Below are 9695 nucleotides of genomic sequence, written 5' to 3'. Positions count from 1 at the left end.
TGCTTCCTAGACGTCACACTAGACGTCTTGTTAGACGTCTAGAGTATTGGAACGCAGCCGTAGACTGCTTCCTAGACGTCACACTAGACGTCTTGTTAGACGTCTAGAGTATTGGAACGCAGCCTTTGTGTTTGCCGCGGCGCCGCTTCAGCTGTGGCACGTGACCGCAAGTGACGTCAGACCCATGAGGCGTGAGTGCAAGGACAGCCATAGCTGGCCAAGCCAAGCCTGGCGGGGAGCCAAGAAAAGGATGCTCCCTATTGGTCAGTCGCAGAGCGAACACACCGACGCTGCGAACGAATTCCAACCGGACGGAAATCGTTCGCAAGCCGTCTGCGGCAAGAGCGGCGGCCCTCTCCGCCCCAGAGCGAACGAATTCGCAGTGCCGCGCGGTGAAATTCGCAGCATGTGAAACGGCCCTTAGCCGTGAGCGAAAAATTCCAGAACCATTAATAAATAAAACCGAGTAGGAGATTGGTCGAGTTGGGGAATCGAGCCAAGGCCATCGGAGTGCGAGACGAGCACGCTAACCATTGCGCCACGCCAGCTCTTTTTAACGCGAAAGCGTTATGGGCCCCGCGTCGCAAAGAGCCGTTGTCGTCGGCGTCGGGCCGCCCGGAGCGAAAAATCCCAGACGCATAAATAAAGCCGAGTAATAAATACGTCGAGTTGGGGAATCGAACCAGTGCCTCCGGAGTGCAGGACGAGCATGCTAGCCACGCCGCCACGCCAGCTCCATGGTTTGGAATGAACAAAGGCGTGTCTAGTGAATACGGTGTTTTTTCCTTCCCTTACGGGCGCGGCGCGGCGCGGTTCGAGTGTCCAGAGGGAAATGTAAGACAGGCATCATTGCCTTTCCTTAAAACCAATTTTCATTTCATTTTCCTTCTCTTATGGCCCGTTCGGGTGTACACCGAGATATGTGAGACAGGCGTTCTTTCCTTAAATTGTCCAACGGGCCACGCGTCCCGTGGCGTTCCGTGGACACCTTGGCAACGCTGCGACACGCTGTGCGTCTCACTCTTAAAGACGAAGCTTAAGCGTCCTCCAATTATGTCCCTTCTGTATCTCCTAGCAAGCCGCGCTGCCGCTATACAACGCCGCAGCTTTGGGGGCGGCGCTCTATGCGCTGCCGCTCGTCACGGTGCGCAAGCCGTGCTGGAAGAAGCTCGAGCTCCAGCACCGCAAGTCCCTGCGCGTGTGCCTCGGCATGCCCCCCCCCCCCCCCCCCCCACCCCCCAAAAAAAACGCCGTGCGCCGCAACGTTGGCCGAGGCAAGAGCGTGGCCACTTGAGCTCCAAGCAGCGCGCAGGGCACTGAATCACATCGACCGGCTTCATCGCGCACCGGATGGCGGCTCGCTGCTGCAGCGTATGCGCTCGCACCCGCGCTCACGAAGTGGCGCAGCGCTGCTCGAGTATGCGCAACTGACTCAAGGCCCACCCCCCCATCTCCTGCGCGCCCTGGTGTGCTGCCTCGGAGGGACAGCGAGAGATCGTCGGCATCGCGGGAAAGCGGAGCACACCCCTCTGTGCTGTGCAGGAGCTGGCCAGAGCCGTCACACACGAGGAGCTCCAGGACCATCTCCTCGTGTACACCGACGGCTCAGTGGCCCGCGACAGCTGCTCCCTTGCAGCGGCTGCCATCGCCGCCCTGCGACTGCACAGCCAGCAACACGCAACCTTCCTGGGCTCCTCCACCCCGGCGGAGTTGATGGGGATCCGGCTCGGGCTGGAGCTGCTGCTCACCCTCGGCCCTCCGCCGCCCAGGAGTGCTCTGCTGTGCGACTCCCGCGCCGCCCTCAGCCGCCTGCAATCTAACGGCCGCGGTACCCCACTAGTGCGGGAAATTCGCTCGCGCAGAGAGGATGTGCCGTGCGTGCACAGTGGGTGCCCGGTCACTGCGGCATCGCCAGCAACGAAGAAGTTGACGACCTCGCGACCGCTGCACATCAACTACCTGCCAGCCATCTGCCCCTTGCGCTGGAGGACGTGCGTGCAGTCATCCAGGACCATCTCGGGAAGCAAGCACCGCGACCCACACATCGCAGGAGGTGAGCGCATCGACAGTGTCACCGGCTGCCGCGCACTTACACGGTCGCAACATGCACTGATCCTCTGCGCGCGTATTGCTGCGCGTGGCCCGGGGAACGACTGGAGCGTCACGGAATCGCGACGAGTTGTGATGTGTGTGACGGATGCGGTGCTGTGGAAACACTGGAGCGCCTGCTCTTTCGCTGTGCCGTGTTCGCCGATGCTCGTCGCGATGTGCTTGCGGCCCACAGGGCGCAGGGGCCTACTACCACACTCCCTCAAGACGATGCGGCCGCAGGGCAGTGCGCGCACCCGTGAGCGAACCTTGGTGAGCCTCTGTGCATTCCTCGAACACACGGGCTTGACTTCCCGTCTGTTCTCCGCCAGGTAGTTACGCGCAGTGACTGAACGCTCCGTGAGCGCTGCCTTAGACAATTAACTGGACGCCTCACTCCAGTTGTAGTTAACACAGTGTTGTGTGCGTATTTTTATTGCTTCAACATGAACTAATCACGCGCGCAACCTGTACACATTTCTTACTGTGTAAATAATTTGTGTATATTACCTCTCCCCCTATCCTCTCTTTCTGTGCCCCTCACCTCTTTCATTTCATTTCTGCATTCTGCCTGCTATCCTTTACTTCCGTTGCCCCAGCTCAGGTGCTCCAGTATCGATGGCAGATGATGGAGCTATAAAAAATCTTATCCTTCCTTTTTACCAATATTTGAATCAACCACTACTACTACTGCTGCTGTATTTAGTCGTCAATATGCACCACCCGCGAACGCTTCCATTGGCTAACTAACCAGCCCAAACACAACCTGCACTGAGAGTGCTGTATCGCAGGTGGCGCGAAAAAAAAAAATAAGCCGACGCTGAGGCTGCAGCGATCGAATCTCGACCGTTAACACACCTAACATAGGTAGTCGCGGTTCGAATCCCTGCCGTGAGCTAGACGATGGCTGTGCGGACTATTGTCCTTCCGTACTAAGTTTATGCTGCACCAAACAAATGCTGAATCCTGTGACACCTGAGGGAAACGGCTGGCCAACAAATTTTACACGAATGTCGGGTTTAAGTGGCCCGACTTTGACGCCTGCCAGACAGGGATACATATACCGGATAGACGAGTTGTGGTGCTCGGGAATCACGCTGCAGCCTGTTACTATTGTATTCCATTACGTAACCACCTCGGTTACCATGGCAACCACCATCCTGGATTCTACCCGTGTAATCAGCATAACTCGGAGGCTCGAAACGCGACCAGTGGAGCCAACGCTCTAAAAAATAAAGTGAATCGCGAATGGCGGCGGGGTCATCGGTGCCTAAGGCAACTCGCTGCTTCCAAGTGCGATAGAAAATTAATGGATGTCGCAAAAGGCGACTTTCTGCTCTCGGTAAGTCCACTGATCGAGCTTCGTGAAGAACTCGCGCCATCCTGTGAGGATTGCGCAACTGCGAGGCCATGCAATGGTCGCAGAAGTAATCATCTCGTTCGTCAAGCGTCCGAACATCTTACCACCACTCTCCACCTGTCGCGTTTCACGATTTGCGACTGCCTTCAGCTTGCTTGTAATGGACCTGTTATGACTGGCCAATGCAATGGCTGCGCATAACATTCACACCAACGGACGACCATTAAAAATCCCCTTGCGACAAACTGTGCAGCATTGTAAATACAAAGCTGGGCAAGGTTGTAAACAAACTGGCCCCGCATTCACGGCAGCGCACAAGCAAAGAAGACTGAAGAAGGAAAGAAGCGAGAGAATAATGGCGAGGCTTCGAAAGCGCTCATCAAACCATTCCACCTTCGCCGCTCGTGACAAGCGCAGCAACAGCAGCTGCCGGCCGGTCACGCGTATAACCGCATACAATGCAGCTGCGCCCGAAATCAAAGAGGCAGGTGGATCCATTCACTCGTACGCCTGGCCGGCCAGCCCCACCTAACCTTCTGCACTGAGCGTCGCGAGCCCATACATATACAGGATGTTTCACCCAAGAATTTACACAATTTTTTCAAATGGCTTTTTGAGTTACAAGAGCGCTCTTTTCGGCATAGCATTGTCAGGGGTGCAGTGCCTCAGAATACGGCTAAGACGTGCTAACTAGCTCGCTGGTTAACCAATATTGAATAGTTAACTTTTAAACTATTACAGTTAGGCTGCTTAACTATTGAGAGGCGTGTAGCCCAGCGTAAGTAATATCCATATCAGTTTTTAGAATTCTGAAAACGCACGTGGCTATATCCTGGGCGCTTTGCCCCGTCAAACTCAGGCTACATCGCGCCAGAATACATGCGCTTTCGGGCGGCTTGCAGGCAAAGCAACCTCTCCAGTGCACGTACCGTGCACGTAAACAATGACCCTTCGTAGTCATGCGTTCCGTGCCCGCCTGGCACGCAGACCGCCTGGGTGCGAACCCCGATGCTGGCTAAATTTCCTTTTTCATTTGAAACTTTTGGGATTTTTTCCGACTGACGCCGGAGGACGGCCAACGGCGCGTTTTCAGCAGAACGAGCTCCTTACGCTATCCCATAACATATCCATAACATATCCATAACATAACATATCCCAGCGCCGCCGCATCTCCGTGACGTCACGGCCTGACGCACTGAAATGATTTTGGGAACCACATTCTGGCAGAGCTGAGCGTTGCAGGGGACAGACGCATTTACCATACCGTTACCGAAGTACCGGGAGTCCGCGCAACGTCAGTGCACATGCGCAGATCGCCTAGAGAGCGCCAGATGGCACCAGGTACCCGGCCACGTGCCACATCGGGACCAATCAGCGCGTGCTTACTGGCGGTGGGCGGGCTACCGGTGCTCGGATAACGGTTGCACGGTATGGTAAATGCATCTAATGAGAGACGAGCGTCGGCCGCCCATGCAGGTATCTGGGCGCCCCTTCGTCGAATTCCCGAGACCATCGGGACTCGAGTCGAGAGGCTGCCCAACACTCATAAGTGCAGCAGACAGGAAAGGTCACGGATGCACAGAACACCTGTCGACATTCGCGAGGTCCCGTTCCTGGTCTCCTTCAAGCCCCCGCCTCGGGCAGTGCCTCCTATAGAAAGAAAAATGGCTTCTGCACTCCTCCTGTGACGTCACGTGCCTTGCCCGGTTGACTACACCACGGCATGAATTTAGAGAGAGAGAGAGAGAGAGAAAAAAAAAACTATTGGCGCCAAAAATTGGTCGATTCAGCGGGACCCCGGTGTCTCCATGTTGAAGTTACGAGTCCTCCAGGGGTGGTGCCCTTATTCCAGGGCCCCACTGAGTCTTGCTACCTCATACGCGTGCTGGACCAGTCCTTTTTGGACCGCCAGCACGCTGCTGGTGAGTAGGCTCTCCCACTGTTCCGCATTGGGCTCTTTTAGTTTATGGAATGAATAATTGTTTTTACACTCCCATGTAATATGGTATAAAGTGGGGGTGGCTCCACACTACTTGCATGTGTCCGCGGACTGGTTTGGAAACATGAAGTATGTGTAAGTTATGAAAGCTTCCTGCTTGCAGTCTACGCCAACCGACTGCCTCATATTGCGTTAATAGCTGGTGTGGCGGAGGATACGCTATCCTCTATCCTCTGTAGTGATTTAAGATTTCCGCGTACGATGGTTCCACCGTTGTGGTGGGCTCAGGGTCACTTGATGTATCTGCTCGGTTGGTAAGCTCGCGAGCTAGATCGTCGGCCCTCTGATTACCAGCCACCCCGGTGTGCCCCGGCACCCAGAAAATTTTGTGCTGAATTTCGGGGGTCCCGCCTGGAGGATGATGCGTAGCGCTCCCTTGCTGATCCTACCATTAGTGTAGTGCCTGCATGCTTCTTTGGAGTCAGTGATTATTGTGAGCGATTTATTTCTGCGGTGTCCTTCAGCTACTGCTAGCGCAACAGCAGCTTCTTCCCCCTCGGATACTCCGCAGCCGCTCTGTGATATACTGGTGATTAGGTCCCCTTGATGGTTCACCACCACCGATACTACTCTGTATTCCTTCGTGTTTCTGTTCCATCGGTGCAAAGCCGCATCTGTGTACACTACATTCGTTTTTTCAGCTAAGTGCTTTTCTACATACTCTGCTCTCGCAGCCCTTCTCCCTGCATGCAGATTAGGGTCCATGTTGCGAGGGATTGGGCACACCCTGAGTGTTTGGCGAATGTCATCAGGTATGCCCGCAACCCTATCTTCCACTTCTTCACTTAAGTAGCCCAGCCTTCGGAGGAGCGCTCGGCCGGTGGTTGACTGCTGGAGCCTGTACATTTGGGTCCCTATTTGAGCTTCCTTTAGCTCGTCAAACGTATTATGGACTCCCAGCTTGAGGAGCTTCTCGTTTGACGTATTTCTTGGTAGATTTAGGGCCGTCTGAGAGCCTTCCTGGTTAAAGTGTCTGCTTGTTCTTTTTCGTCTTAGTGAAAAAACAGCGCACAAGCAAACACAGACAGAAAGACGGGGACAAGCGCTGTGTCATCTTGTGGTAGGGGAGTATGTTATGCGGCTGACCACCAGGCTCTTGACTAACTTGATCGTGTCACTCTCCTTCATGCCAAATCTTCTCAGTGATACTCTGGTGATCATTCTGCTGACCTGTTGCATTGATTGTTGGAGAAGGCTTAGGGTGTGGCTGCACTTCCCGCTGCTTTGGATCCACATTCCCAACACTCTGATCATGTTGCGTTCCGTGAGGACCTCCCCTTCACTATGAGTTTAGAACACAAAGTTCAAGGAGTGACGAGTGACGACATGGTGGAGGCCCTCGCTGCTTATCTTAGCGGCCGTCGCTTCTTGAGCCTTGCGTTCTAATTCAATGACGTACGTGACATATCGTCAACCGGGCAAGGCACGTGACGTCACAGAAGGAGTGCAGAGGCCTTTTTTTTTCTAGGAGGCGATGCCTTGGGACGCACTAATGGAAAGATAAGCCAGCTGATGACCGCGACTCCGGTCGGCCCTCAGAAAGCTTCCGTATAGGTGACCTTTCTATGAGCAGATATGAGGAACACCTATAGAGGCAACAACAGCTCACGAGAGTGCCGCTGATTCACGTCGCTCCTCAAGGTAATGGCTGCACGTCGGAAAGCAGTGCATTTTAGTACCGCGAAAGGCTGCAAATGAGATCCAAAATGGGTCCAGCGACGGCTGTACGAACTGACTGAACTTGCACAGGACATCTTGCAATCGGGTGTACCTCTTTTGAAGCCAGAAGTGGACTAGCCCGTATAAGCTGTTGCCGAATGAGAACGAAGACGTATCCAGTTCCCTCCACGGGTCTTCAGCTTGAGCTGTAAGGCAGCCTTTCTCGTGCCGGAGCCTCAAAACGGGAGCACAGCCGCCGGTACAATTTCCAGGTTCTCTCATTGTAGCGCAATGCCAAAGAACAACTTCCTAGGTGCCCCGTAAAGTGGAGGAGATAATTAGATCGAGCTTCCTGCTTCCAAAACAAAACGAAAACCCCACAGCCATCCGAGTGTGCACGAAGAGAGTGGCAATGGGCGCGGTGTAATCAGAGTAAACAGGCGTCTTTTGAATTTCGCCTCCACCGAAATGCGGCCTCCGCGGCCCGGATCGAAGCCGAGAACTCGTGCAAAGGCGCTCAGAGCGCGGCCTGGGCCTCGGACTGGAACCAAACAACTCCCTTGTGATGGAACACGGCGACTTCTGGCCGCGAGACACGATGTGTGACGGGGGACTCTGCGGCCAGAGCTATACTGTCGGCTGCAACGGTGATGCACTTACCATGGTATAGCTTCGACTAAACTGCGTCCAAGTGTCGGATTTTTGGGTAAGCATGAGCGCGAGTTATCAAGAGAAGAAAAGTGACATGCCTGCCGACAGACCCAGACAGAAGTAGACTCTTCGGTTACTTCAACACCATGGGCGCCGTCGTACACGCGGCGGTACCATGCAGTGAATGTACCTCTGGCACGTCATGTAAACCCCTTCAGTGAGCAAACGCAACGCGACGCTTCGGGCGGGCAGACTTTGGTGAAGCAATATGAACTCGCGACCATAGTGATAAAATTAATGATATCGGAATCATTCATAAATTCGTTGAGGAACATGAGCGAAACGGGTGACAATTTACATCTCGCCGTATACGAGGTCTGTTAGAAAAGTATCCGACCTTTGGCCGAAGAAAAAAACTGGCAAAACTGGATCGTTGGAAACCTAATCACCCTCAGTAGTCTCCTTTGGACTCCACAGACTTCTCCCAACGGTGCTGCCATTGTTGGAAGCATTCCGAGAAGGCCTCTTTCGGAATGGGGTTTAGCTCAGCTGTCGTTGCAGCCATAATGTCCTCTCTTGTCTGAAATCGCGCTCCTTTCAATGGCCTCTTGATTTTGGGAAACAGCCAGAAATCGCAGGGGGCCACATCAGGAGAGTAAGGAGCCTGTTGAACTACGGGAGTCTGGTTTTTCGCCCAAAAAAAAATCTGAATCAAGTGCGAGGAATGTGAAGGAGCATTGTCGTGATGGATGCGCCAATTTCCTGTTGACCACAACTCGGGTCTCTTGCGCCGCAGCATCACGTAGGCAACGGACGTCCCTGTAGTAGTCTTCGGTGATTGACCCTGTCTTGCATGTTGTAGGCAGCAGCCTCACCACTGCACGTAGCCAAGGCCGAGAACGCGCCCGGCTGCGCGATCGCACGCTGTGCATGTCAAGAGAGCTCGTTCTGCGCCCTGGTCAGTGTTCGCCTGCCCGTGCAATAAACCGGTCGCTGGTCCCTCAACTCAACAGTGCGTACTCGTGGTGTACCACACCGCGGGAGTCAAAGAAAGCAGTCAGCATCACTTTGACGTTGTTGCGCGGGCCTTCTTTAGTCTTCCGTGGTGACGTGGAATGCTTCCACTGTGACGACTAGGATTTGATTTCCGGGTCTACACCCAAGACTCGTCACCAGTCATTATGGTGTTCATGAAGTCACTGTTTGTGGAATCCAGCATGTCCTGTGAGACTTCAACACCAAGTTGCTTTTGCTCCACCGTGAGCAGCTTCGGCACGAACTTCGCCGCAACTCTCTTCATGGCCAAATCTTCGGTGATAATGGAATGTGCAGAAAAAGTGCCGATGGCCACCTCTTCCGCAATTTCTCGGATAGTCACACGACGGTCCCGCATCACCACAGCGTTCACTTGTTGATGGCCGACCGAAGCGTGGCTCTCTCCACCGATGTGCGGCCGCTTTTAAACCGGTTGTGCCACTGCTCAATCTGTGTGCTGCTCTTAGCATCGCCACCGAAAGCCGTCTGAATCTTCCGAATGGTTTTCACTTGGCTGTCGCCCAGTTTCTGGCAATATTTGATGCCGTTGCGCTGCTCCAGTCGCTCCGCCATTTTCCTTGCAATAAAAAGCCGACGAGAGCACTGCGCCCTGTACCTCACACGAACGCTGCGTCCGTCCCAGCGACTGACGCTATCGGCAGGCGGGAAAAAAATTCGCGCATGCGCACGAAGATTCAAGGTCGGCGCTTGTTTCATATCCATCAGGTGTACGCAAAAAAAAAATATGGTCGGATACTTTTCTAACAGACCTCGTACAGAAGGTCTCCATTACAGGAGCAGTCTTGTGCACACGGGGTGCAACGCTCCAAAGATGCGCTGACAAAACACGCTATCGTTTCCTTCATTTGTCTCCTCTTCAGGGCTTCCACGACACAAGAAAGG

General features: G+C 54.1%; 1 pseudogene; it reads right to left on the bottom strand.

The window, feature by feature from the left end:
* Window positions 1–8845: 8845 nt before the first annotated feature.
* LOC144119022 (protein GVQW3-like) lies at window positions 8846–9456 on the bottom strand (annotated as a pseudogene).
* Window positions 9457–9695: the final 239 nt, after the last annotated feature.

The sequence above is a fragment of the Amblyomma americanum genome, chromosome 2 (genome assembly GCF_052857255.1).
Source record: "Amblyomma americanum isolate KBUSLIRL-KWMA chromosome 2, ASM5285725v1, whole genome shotgun sequence".
Classification (NCBI taxonomy): Eukaryota; Metazoa; Arthropoda; class Arachnida; order Ixodida; family Ixodidae; genus Amblyomma; species Amblyomma americanum.
This window is presented reverse-complemented; position numbering and strand designations above follow the sequence as displayed.